Source organism: Procambarus clarkii, chromosome 36, assembly GCF_040958095.1.
Source record: "Procambarus clarkii isolate CNS0578487 chromosome 36, FALCON_Pclarkii_2.0, whole genome shotgun sequence".
In the NCBI taxonomy this organism is placed as follows: Eukaryota; Metazoa; Arthropoda; class Malacostraca; order Decapoda; family Cambaridae; genus Procambarus; species Procambarus clarkii.
The window spans coordinates 38,443,053-38,454,962 of NC_091185.1; positions in this window are offsets into that span (position 1 = coordinate 38,443,053).

An 11,910-nucleotide genomic window follows, 5' to 3' on the forward strand; every position below is an offset into this window, starting at 1 on the left:
CACACTCTCGCTTCGGTTCCACCTTCACCAATGTCTCTAAGTCTGCGGACAGTGTAGGCTATCGGATACTGTTGTTTTCCTGATAGCACTTATATGTAGCATCTACCTCCGGAGACTAGCATCTTCACAGCAGAACTTTATGCTATTCTCTATGCGATTCGTCTCCTGCTTTCTCGTTGTCAATTTTCCTTTGTAGTTGTCGTTGACTCTCGTAGTGCCATCATGGCCCTCGGGTCCTTTAACCCGGTCTATCCAATGGTCGTCGGGATTCAACACTGGTTGTTTCTTATTTCCAGTAAATTTAAGTCAGTTGAGATTTGCTGGATTCCCAGCCATATTGGTGTGTCTTTAAATGAGCGTGCAGATGCTGCCGCTAGGGAAGGTGTTCGCTCTTCTCCTATCTCCCGTAAAGGTATTCCTTATTCCGAATTTTACCCAGTTATTCATTCCTCCGTCCTTACCTGTTGGCAGGATTGTTGGTCTACTGTTACTGGTAAAAAACTGCGTACTCTTAAGAGTAGTGGGACCTCATAGCTGTCCTCCTATCACAGTAACCGGCGATGGGAAACAGCTCTGGTGCGGTCACGTATTGACCATATATGCTTAACTCGCGGTCACTTAATGGAGCGTCGCCATACTCCATATTGTCCAAATTGCATTGTCCCTCTTATGGTCATGCATATCCTTGTTGAATGTCCTGACTTCCAGAATGAGCATGTGTCTTGCTTTCCGACCGTCCCTCGCAGTCGCTTGTCCCTCGATAGAATTCTTGGTGAATCAGATACTTTTGATATCGTTCGCCTTATGCACTTCTGTTCTCATATTGGCATCCTTACATCCTTAGCTCATAAATACAAATTTCTCCCTAGTTAGGTGACCAATCTGATCGCCTCATATACCAAAAGACTCCCTGCATCTCAGGGAATCAGCTGGGTCAGCGGATATGACTCTTAAAGCAGGATTTGGGGAAAAAAAGGAGGGGGTACTCCGTAACAGTAGCCATTTGTTGGACTATTCATTCAGTTTGTCTAGATCATCTTGTAGCCTCATACTATCTTCCTCTGTCTTAATCTTCCCCATTAATTTTGCTTCGACAGCAAACAATGAGAGGACCGAGTCTCTTTCCTCTGGGAGATTATTTACATATATCAGAAACAGTATAAGTCCATGGACTGATCCCTTTGGAACTCCATAGGTGACACTTCGCCAATCTGAGACCTCACCCCTCACAGTGACGCTGTCTTCTGTTGCTTAAGTACTTCCTTATCCAGTGGAGTTCCTTCCCTTTCACTCCTGCTTGCATCTCCACACACTAGTCTCTTGTGTGGTACTGTATCAAAGGCTTTCTGGCAATGCAAAAACATGCAGTCTGCCCACCCCTCTCTTTCTTGCCTGATATTTGTTGCCTATTCATAGAATTCAGTTAGTCCTGTGAGGCATGATTTCCCATCCCTAAACCCATGCTACTCCAGATGTTCCACCAGTTTTTTTCGCACAATCTTCTTCATCAACTTGCATGGTATGCAGGTTAGGGACACTGGCCTATAGTTCAGTGCTTCCTGTCCTTCCCCATTCATATATATCGGAACTACATTAGCCGTCTTCCAAATTTTCAGCAGTTCACCTATTACCAGTAATTTGTTATACACCATGGAGAGTGGCAGACACAGTGCTTCTGCACCTTCCTTTAGTATAAATAGTGAGATTCTATCTGGGCCTATAGCCTTTGCCACATCCAACTCTAGCAAAAGGTTCCTTACATCTTCACTGGTAATCCCGAACTCCTCCAGTAGTGCCTTGTTAACTATTCCCCTCTCTTATCCCTGGAACTTCTTCATCCTATAATGTGAAGACCTTCTGGAATTTTGGAATGAGTTCCTCCCACACTTCCTGGTTGTTTGTAGTGAATCTTCCCCTGACCTCAGTTTCATTACCTGTTCCTTCATTGTTGTTTTCCTCCTGATGTGGTTGTGCAGCAATTTAGGTTGAGTCTTTGCCTTGTTTGCTATATAATTTTCGTATTGCCCTTCAACCTCTCTTCTCACCCTGACGTATTCATTTCTGGCACTCTGGTATCTTTATCTATTCTCAAGTGTCCTGATAGTTCTATAGTTTCTCCATGTCCTTTTACTTTGTTGCTTTGCTACCTTACATCTCCTATTAAACATTGGGTTTCTGGTTTACATTTTGTCTGTATTTTTCGTTCCTGTGTATGTGAATATCTGCGTGTGTGTGTACTCACATATTTGTGCTTGCGGGAGCTGAGCTCTGGCTCTATGGTCCCGCCTCTCAACTGTCAATCAACAGGTGTACAGATTCCTGAGCCTACTGGGCTCTAACATATCTACACTTGAAACTGTGTATGAGTCAGCCTCCACCACATCACTTCTTAATTCATTCCATTTGTCAAACTCTCTGGCACTAAAAAAATTCTTTCTAATATCTCTGTGACTCATTTGGGCACTCAGTTTCCACCTGTGTCCCCTAGTGCGTGTACCCCTTGTGTTTAATAGCATGTCCTTATCTACCCTATCAATTCCTTTGAGAATCTTGAATGTGGTAATCATGTCCCCACTCATCTTCTGTCTCCCAGTGACGTGAAGTTTAATTCCCGTTGTCTCTCCTCGCAACTCATACCCCTCACCAGGTACTGGTCTGATGGCAAACCTATGAACCTTTTCCAACTTTGCCTTATTCTTGACTAGATATAGACACCATGCTGGAGCCGTATACTCCAGGATTGGTCTGACATATGTGGTATACAAAGTTCTGAATGATTACTTACACAAGTTTCTAAAGTCCGTTATTATGATGGATAGCCGGGCATATGACGCTGATATTATCCTCTTCATATGGGCTTAAGGGGACAGGTCTGGTGTGATATCAACCCCCAGGTCTTTCTCTCTCTTGGACTCTTGAAGTATTTCATCTCCCAAATGATACCTTGTATCTGGTCTCCTGCTCCCTACACCTAGCTTCATTACATTACATTTGCTCAGGTTAAACTCTAACAACCATGTATACATATTAAGCATGGTATACAGATTAAGGACACTGGCCTGTAGTTCAGTGCCTCTTGTCTGTCACCCATTTTGTATATAGGGACTATATTAGCCGTCTTCCATATTTTGGATAGGTCTCCTGTCTTCAGTGACCTGCTATACACTATGGAGAGTGGTAAGCAAAGTGCTTTTGCACACTCTTTCAATACCCATGGTGAGATTCCGTCTGGGCGAACTGCCTTTCTTATGTCCAGATCCAACAGATGCCTCTTGACCTCATCTCTTGTAATTTCGAACACTTCCAAGGCCGCCAGGTGTACTGCCCCTCTCTCCTGGCGCAGTGACCTCACTTTGTTCTATTGTGAAGACCTCATGGACCCTGTTGCTGAGTTTTGCACACACCTCTTTGTCATTCTCTGTGTACCTGTCCTCACCCGTTCTAAGTTTCATCACCTGTTCCATCACTTTTGTTTTCCTCCAGATGTAGGAGTGGAGTAGCTTTGGTTCGGTCTTGGCTTTATTAGTTACATGATTTTCATACTTTTTCTCAGATTCTCTTCTCACACTTACATTTTCGTTCCTGGTTCTCTGGTACCTCTCTCTGCTTACTGGTGTTCTGTTATTTCTGAATTTTCTCCATGCCTTTTTGTTTAGTTTTATTCATTGCCTAGTAAACAACGGTTTCTTATTTTGCTTCTCGGTTTTTTCCTGTCGGGCCGGGATAAACCTGTTTACTGCCTTTTGATCTTTTGGGTTACATAGTCCATCATGTTTTGTACAGACTTAGTCCTGAGTTCTGTGTCCCATGGTACATCCCTTAGGAATTTTATCATCCCCTCATAATTTCCCTCTCGGTACGCCAGCCCTTTATATCCCAGTTCTTTTTTTTTTTGGGTGGGAGATAAATCCTAGCTCTTCCAGGTATTCAAAGATCAATACACTGTGATCACTCATTCCCATAGGAGCTTCCAACTTAGCTTCCCTCTTATCCGACGCATTTAGGGGTAAATATCAGATCAAGCATAGCTGGTTCATCCTCTCCTCTCATTCTTTTCGGTCCCTTGACCGACAAGGTCACACACAAGGTCACACACACACACACACACCTAAATAGGTGTGTGTGTGTGTGTGTGTTTTGTGTTTGTGTGCACGCGCGCACGCTCGCGTGTGTGTATACTTACCAAGACGTGCTTACAAGGTCTAGAAAGACTCATATCCCCGCCCTTTGAACGCTCTTGATTAATGCATATACTCATACCTGTACCTCCCACTTTTATCATATTTACAAATAAAATTATCAATTGAATTAGCTTCAACAGCTTCTACTTCTAACCTGTTCCATTTTTTGACAACTTTAACATTGACAATGTTCTTCCTGGTGTCTCTATGACTCATGTGCGTCTACAGTTTTAACCTATGACCACTCTTCTTCTATTCCAAGCTAAGAACAACACTCGTTTGTCTACTTTATCAGTTTCTGTTAAAATCTTATATGTTGATACCATGTTCCCCCTCTCTCCTTTCCTCCGGCGTGGTAATGTCCAATGCGCTCAGTCTCTCTGATTGTTGCCGCCGAAGGAGGCTAGTTTATTGTGCACCCCATACTCATCCTGTGAGCGGTAGCGCAAAAGCATTACAGAGGGCACAAAAGGTCTTTATCAGACCTCATCTTAGATTATTACATAAACAATTTCATCTATCCTTCACACCTTATAGTTACAATGTCAGCTAGTTACAGATAAAGTGCTATTTCAAGAGCTACATATTTACAGTAAGTCATCATTCATTAATGGGAGGTCTTATCGCTAATACATAATAGTTTGACCAATGCTGATATTACAGAGTCATAGGGGAGCTTCTGTTTATTATTAGTCCTCACATTACACTACTTGTTTCTGAATCTCATATGTCGTTCATCTACTGGAAGCGAAATGTGGATACAGTGCAAGAATTTCAGGTAATTTATCCATGGTAATAAGATAGGTTGCCATATCATACAGAGTGAGCTTAGATTTATCTCTAAAAGGCTCAATTTTACTACAATCCAATTTATAGTGTTCGAGTGTGTATCCCTGTCTTTGTCCACACACTTTACACTTTACTTCATCTAGATCCCTATACAAGCCGAACTGCCAGAGATACTTGTATCCAAGTCTTATTCGAGCTGTGACAACATCTGTTAGTCTACTGACTTTGTTACTTGCCCCATACACATGTCTTACTTCATACATTTCATTGTGATGAACAATGGACCTGCTAGTTCCAGTTTGCACAGTTCTACTTTCTTCAAATTCATCCAGGATTTCTCGTCTAATGACACTTTTAAGGGACCTATTTGAAAACTCAAGATTCCGTTCAATACTGTCTTTATTTACTAAAGCCTTAGCAAGTGCGTCAACTTTGTCATGTTCCTGCATGCCAATGTGAGAAAGAATCCACAACATTTTTATATTTACCCTCTTGCTAAGTATTCTTATATATCTACGTCTAGCTTCCAAGACAAGCACATTATTACTTGATTGCAAACTGTTTATTGCTCGTAGTGAGGATAGGGAGTCAGATATAATTAAGCTGTCTACCTCAGTGTTGTCAATAATTTCGAGTGCTACCAGTATCGCTACCAACTCGGCTTGCATTGTGGACGCCCAGTTTCAGTCTCTCTATATAGCTTAATCCTGTCAGCTACGGAACGAGTGTCCTGGCATATCTCTGAACCTTTTCTAGTTTTTAATTCATCAGGTAAGGGTTCAATGCTCGGGAAGCATATTCAAGGGTGGGTTTCACCATACAGGGCCCGAAAAGCCCCTGTGTCCAAGTTTCTGAAGGATACAAGGATGTTGGCCAGTATGCCTACATTTGGATCTGCATGGAGTCTGCCTACATCACGTCACTGCTTAGTGCTTTCCATTTGTTAACTATCTATTAATTAATGTACTTACCTAATTGCCTAATTTACCTAATTACCTAATTGTGCTTGTGGGGGGTTGAGCTCTGACTCTTTGGTCCCGCCTCTCAACTGTCAATCAACAGGTCTACAGGTTCCTGAGCCTATTGGGCTCTATCATATCTACACTTGAAGCTGTGTATAGAGTCAGCCTCCACCACATCACTTCCTAATGCATTCCATTTGTCTACTACTCTGACACTGAAAAAATTCTTTCTTGCATCTCTATGGCTCATTTGGGCACTCAATTTTCACCTGTGTTCCCTAGTGCGTGTGCCCCTTGTGTTAAAAAGTCTGTCTTTATCTACCCTATCAATTCCTCTGAGAATCTTGGATGTGGTGATCATGTCCCCTCTAACTCTTGTGACAGTAATCTCTTTCAAGAGAGATTTAGACTGCTCTTTCCTACATCTCGTTACTTTTTACGTCTGCAACATCAAGATACCACATTCACGAATATCATAGAAGTGTAATTACAGACGTCTCTACAGGGAGGTACACTAACTTCCCCCCCCCCCCTCCTCACTGTCGCCGCACCACCCTCGTCAATCACCAAACTACCACTACAAGCCAACGCTCTCCCTATAGTCTTACACCAGCAGTTGGTCTCAGAATATTCTTTGTGCTCTAGAGCTGACGCTTCTATCTAAGCTTACGTCCTGTATACTAAGTGGAGGTTTGAGCCAGCCAATATTCTCAGCACCATTTACTATTTTTTTGTCTTGCTAATTGCAGAGTAACGTAACCATTATTTTATTTTATATTGTGTTTTCGTCTTTGTATTTTTTATCAGCACTGTACATAGCCAAGGGATTATCTTTATTTGGTTTCTGTTTGTTTAAAGTAAATTAAAGTTCATTATTTATAAAATTTGTTTTGCGTGTTTTTGCCTCTAAATTTACCACAGAAAGACAACTGCCAAGCAGTCAACATTTTTTTTCTCTCTTTTTTTTTCTAATGTGATTGGCACTTCCACCAGCCATAGAGACGACTGCCTTAACACCTACACTTCTCGTCACACTCTTCTGTCTCCAAGTGACGTGAGGTTTATTTCTCGTAGTCTCTTCTCGTAGCTCATACCCCTCAGTTCTGGTACTAGTCTGGTGGCAAACCTTTGAACTTTTTCCAGTTTAGTCTTATGCTTGACTAGATATGGACTCCATGCTGAAGCCGCATACTCAAAGATTGGTCTGACATATGTGATATATAATGTTCTGAAAGATTCCTTACACAAGTTTCTAATGGCCGTTCTTATATTAGCCAACCTGGCATATGCCGCTGATGTTATCCTCCTGATATGAACTTCAGGGGACAGGTCTGGCGTGATGTCAACCCCCAGATCTTTCTCTCTCTGACAATTGCAGGATTTCATCTCCCAAATGATACCTTGTATCTGGTCTCCTGCTCCCTACACCTATCTTCATTACATTACATTTGCTTGGGTTAAACTCTAACAACCATTTGTTCGACCATTCCTGCAGCTTGTCCAGGTCTTCTTGAAGCCTCAAGCTGTCCTCCTCTGTCTTAATCCTTCTAATAATGTGTGTGTGTGTGTGTGTGTGTGTGTGTGTGTGTGTGTGTGTGTGTGTGTGTGTGTGTGTGTGTGTGTGTGTGTGTGTACTCATCTAATTGTGCTTGCGGGGGTTGAGCTTTGGCCCCGCCTCTCAACTGTCAATCAACTGGTGTACAGATTCCTGAGCCTACTGGGCTCTATCATATCTACATTTGAAACTGTGTATGGAGTCAGCCTCCACCACATCACTTCCTAGTGCATTCCATTTATTAACTACTCTGACACTGAAAAAATTCTTTCTAACGTCTCTGTGGTTCATCTGGTTACTAAGTTTCCACCTGTGTCCCCTTGTTCGTGTCCCACCCATGCTGAAGAGTTTGTCTTTGTCCACCCCGTCAATTCCCCTGAGAATTTTGTAGTTGGTTATCATGTCTCCCCTTACTCTTCTGTTTTCCAGGGATGTGAGGTTCAGCTCCTTTAGCCTTTCCTCGTAGCTCATTCCGCTCGGTTCCGGGACGAGCTTGGTGGCATACCGCTGAATCTTCTTTAGCTTTGTCTTGCGTTTAACTAGGTATGTACTCCAGGCTGGAGCTGCATACTCCAGGATTGGTCTTACATTAGTGGTATACAGGGTTCTGAAAGATTCCTTTCACAAGTTTCTAAAGGCAGTTCTTATGTTGGCCAGTCTAGCATAGCCAACATGCTGTGTGTGTGTGTGTGTGCGTAAAGGGTGTGTGTACGTGGGTATATTTATGTTTGCTTGTGTTTGTATGAACTTTTAAATATTTACGGAGCTCGATAAATGCCCAACAGACCGCGAGAACATAAGACACTGCAATATTGCAAATCAAATCAGATTGACACTATGATTTAACTCAGCAACCCAGCAATGTTAAAATGCATTGTATTAACCATGCTGAAACCAACATTCTTCTCCACTATGCTTAATACTTAACACTTACACTTATCCACCGTCTCGGTGATACTGAGTGCACGAATGTACAGAGAGGAAACTCTGTGGACATGGAGGGCGGAAAGCGAGATACGTGGCAGTGTCGAGGATGTTGACGCCAGAGTGAGCTAACCTTCTGAGCAAAGATGAAATGTTGCCTTCTGATTCATGCTCAAATATGGGAATTTTGATGAGAGTTCAGAGTAAATATGCTCCCAGTGATAGTGTGTACAGAGATGCAGGTGCAAAAATTAAACATAACCTGGATATAGATCGAGGGAGACTTGGCATGAAGCTTCCCAGGACATGTCAACAAACGCAACCAAGAAACTAATCACAAGCAACCCTCAGGCTCAGTTTGCTCCTAAATTAAGTACCATAGAACACATTCACAATATGCAAGCTGAAAACAACATCACACAGACCATAAACACTGACGGATCACTCAATACAGCTACTGGGAGGGCAGGAAGTGTTGTTTTTGCTCATCAGCCCGATGGCAGCACACTTCAAAGGAATATAAGAATTAGTAATTGGGAATCTACAATGCAAGCTGAGATGGTAGCAATACTGGTATCACTCTAAATTATTGACAACACTGAAGTAAACAGATAAATTATTTCCGACTCCCTTTCTTTACTACTAGCAATAAACCGTTTGCAATCAGGTAATACCGTGCTTGTCTCCGAAACCAGACATAGATATGTTGGAATACTTAACAAGGGGGTAAATATATAAAATGTTGTATATTCCTTCTCACATTGGCCTTCAGGAACATGACAAAGTTGACGCCCTTGCAAAGGCTGCAATAAATAAAGACAGAATTGAAAGGAATCTTGAGTTATCAAATAGGTCCCTTAAAAGCGTCATTAGACGAGAACTCCTGGATGAATTTGATGAACGAACAACAGCGTAAACTGGAACTGGCAGGTCCACTGTTCATCACAATGAAATGTGTGAAGTAAAACATGTGTATGGGGCAAGTAACAAAATAAGCAGACTAACAGATGTTGTCACAGCTCGAATAAAACTTGTCTACAAGTATCTCTGGCAGTTCAGCTTGTATATAGATCTAGATGAATTAAAGTGTAAAGTGTGTGGACAAAGACAGAGAGACACACTCGAACACAATATCTTGGATTGTAGTAAAATTTAGCAACTTAGAGATAAATCTAAGCTCACGTTGAATGATATGGCAACCTATCTCATCACTAAGGATAAAATACCTGAAATCCTTGCACTGTATCCCTATTTCGCTTCCAGTAGATGAACGACATATGAGATTAAGAAACAAGTAGTGTATTGTGAAGACTAATAATAAACAGAAGCTCCCCTAAGACTCTGTGATATCTCCATTGCTCAAACAATTATGTATTAGCGATAATCCCTACCATTAATGTAAATTGACTTACTGTACATATACATAGCTCTTGAAATAGAACATTCTCTGTAACTTGCTGACATTGTAATTATAAGGTTTATAGGATAGATGAAATTGTTTATGTAATAATCTCCGTTGAGGTCTGATAAAAAGCTTTTGTGCCCTCTGTAATGCTTTTTGCGCTACCGCTCACAGGATGAGTATGAGTGCACAATAAACAAGCAGCCTCCGGCGGCAACAATCAAAATCAATCAGGCTCTTTTACGCATTGCTGTTTATTGCGAGTGAATTCACAAGCATGTTAAGTTCCTTAGTACAGTCGTGAGATAAAGCGGTGCTGCTGCTGGCGACATTCGACACCACAGTTCATTATCAGTCGTCTGATATACAGAAGTTTCTGCCATGTTCGAAATTGTTTGTGATGATTATGGGAGACTTCGATGGTTCTCAGTCACGCCTCTGTGTTCCTGTTCTCTTGCGAGGCCTCATCCAGTAACTCCCCCCTAGTGTTACTACTACAGTATACACCTCCTAGTGTTACTACCACTGTATACACCCCCTAGTGTTACTACCTCACTATACACCCCCTAGTGTTACTCCCACAGTATACATCCCCTAATGTTACTACCACAGTATTTACCCCCTAGTGTTACTACACAGTATGCACCCCTTTGTTTTCCTACCAGAGTATACCAGTATACCCCCCTGGTGTTACTACCACAGTATAACAATACACCCCAAGTGTTAATACAACAGTATACACTCCCAAATGTTACTAGCACAGTATAACAATACAACTCTAGTGTTACTACCACAGTATTCCCCCCGCAGTGTTACTAGCACAGTATAATAATACACCCCTAGTGTTACTACCATAGGCGCGGGTTCGATTCCCGCAACAGGCAGAAACAAATGGGCAAAGTTTCTTTCACCCTGAATGCCCCTGTTACCTAGCAGTAAATAGGTACCTTGGAGTTAGTCAGCTGTAACGGCCTGCTTCCTGGTGTGTGTGTGTGTGTGTGCGTGTAGTGTTGGGGAAAAAAAGTAGTTATTAGACAGTTGAGAGGAGAGCCGAAAGAGCAAAGCTCACTCCCCGCAAACACTACTAGGTGAAAACACTATACACCCCCAAGTGTTACTAGCACAGTATAATAATATACCCCTAGTGTTACTACCACAGTATACACCCTCTAATATTACTACCACAGTATAACAATACACCCCCTAGTGTTACTACCATAGAATCAGTATACAACCCCCTAGTGTTACTAGCACATTATATTAATACACACCTAGCGTTACTACCACAGTATATTAATGCTCCCCTAGTGTTACTATAACAGCATATCAATATACCCCTAATGACACTACGACAATATAACAATATACCACCTAGTGTTTCTGGCACAGTACACCAGTATACGTCCCTAGTGTTACCAAAGTATCAGTATACACCCACCCTAGTGTTACTAGCACAGTATATTAATACACCCCAAGTGTTACTACCACAGTATATTAATGCTTCCCTAATGTTACAATAACTGCAGATCAATACACTCCAAGTGATACTACCACAGTATAACAATACACCACCTAGTGTTTCTGGCACAGTATACCAGTATACGTCTCTAGTGTTACTACCAAAGTATAATAATACACCCCCTAGTGTTACTACCACAGTATAACAATACACCTCCAAATGTTACTACCATAGTATAACAATACACCTCCAAATGTTACTACCATAGTATAACAATACACCTCCAAATGTTACTACCATAGTATAAAAATACACCCCCTAGTGTTATGGCACAGTATACCAGTATACCTCCCTATTGTTACTACCACAGCATAATAATACAACCCCTTGTGTTACTATCACAGTATACATTCCTAGTGTTACTACCACAGTATACCCCCTAGTGTTACTACAACATTATAACAATACACCCTTAGTGTTACTAGTACAGTATGCAAGTATACCCCCTATTGTTACTACCAGATTATAACAATACACCCACAAGTGTTACTACCACAGTATAACAATTCACCCCAAGTGTAACTACAACGGTATACTAGGATACCTCCCTAGTGTTACTACCATAGTATACATCCCAA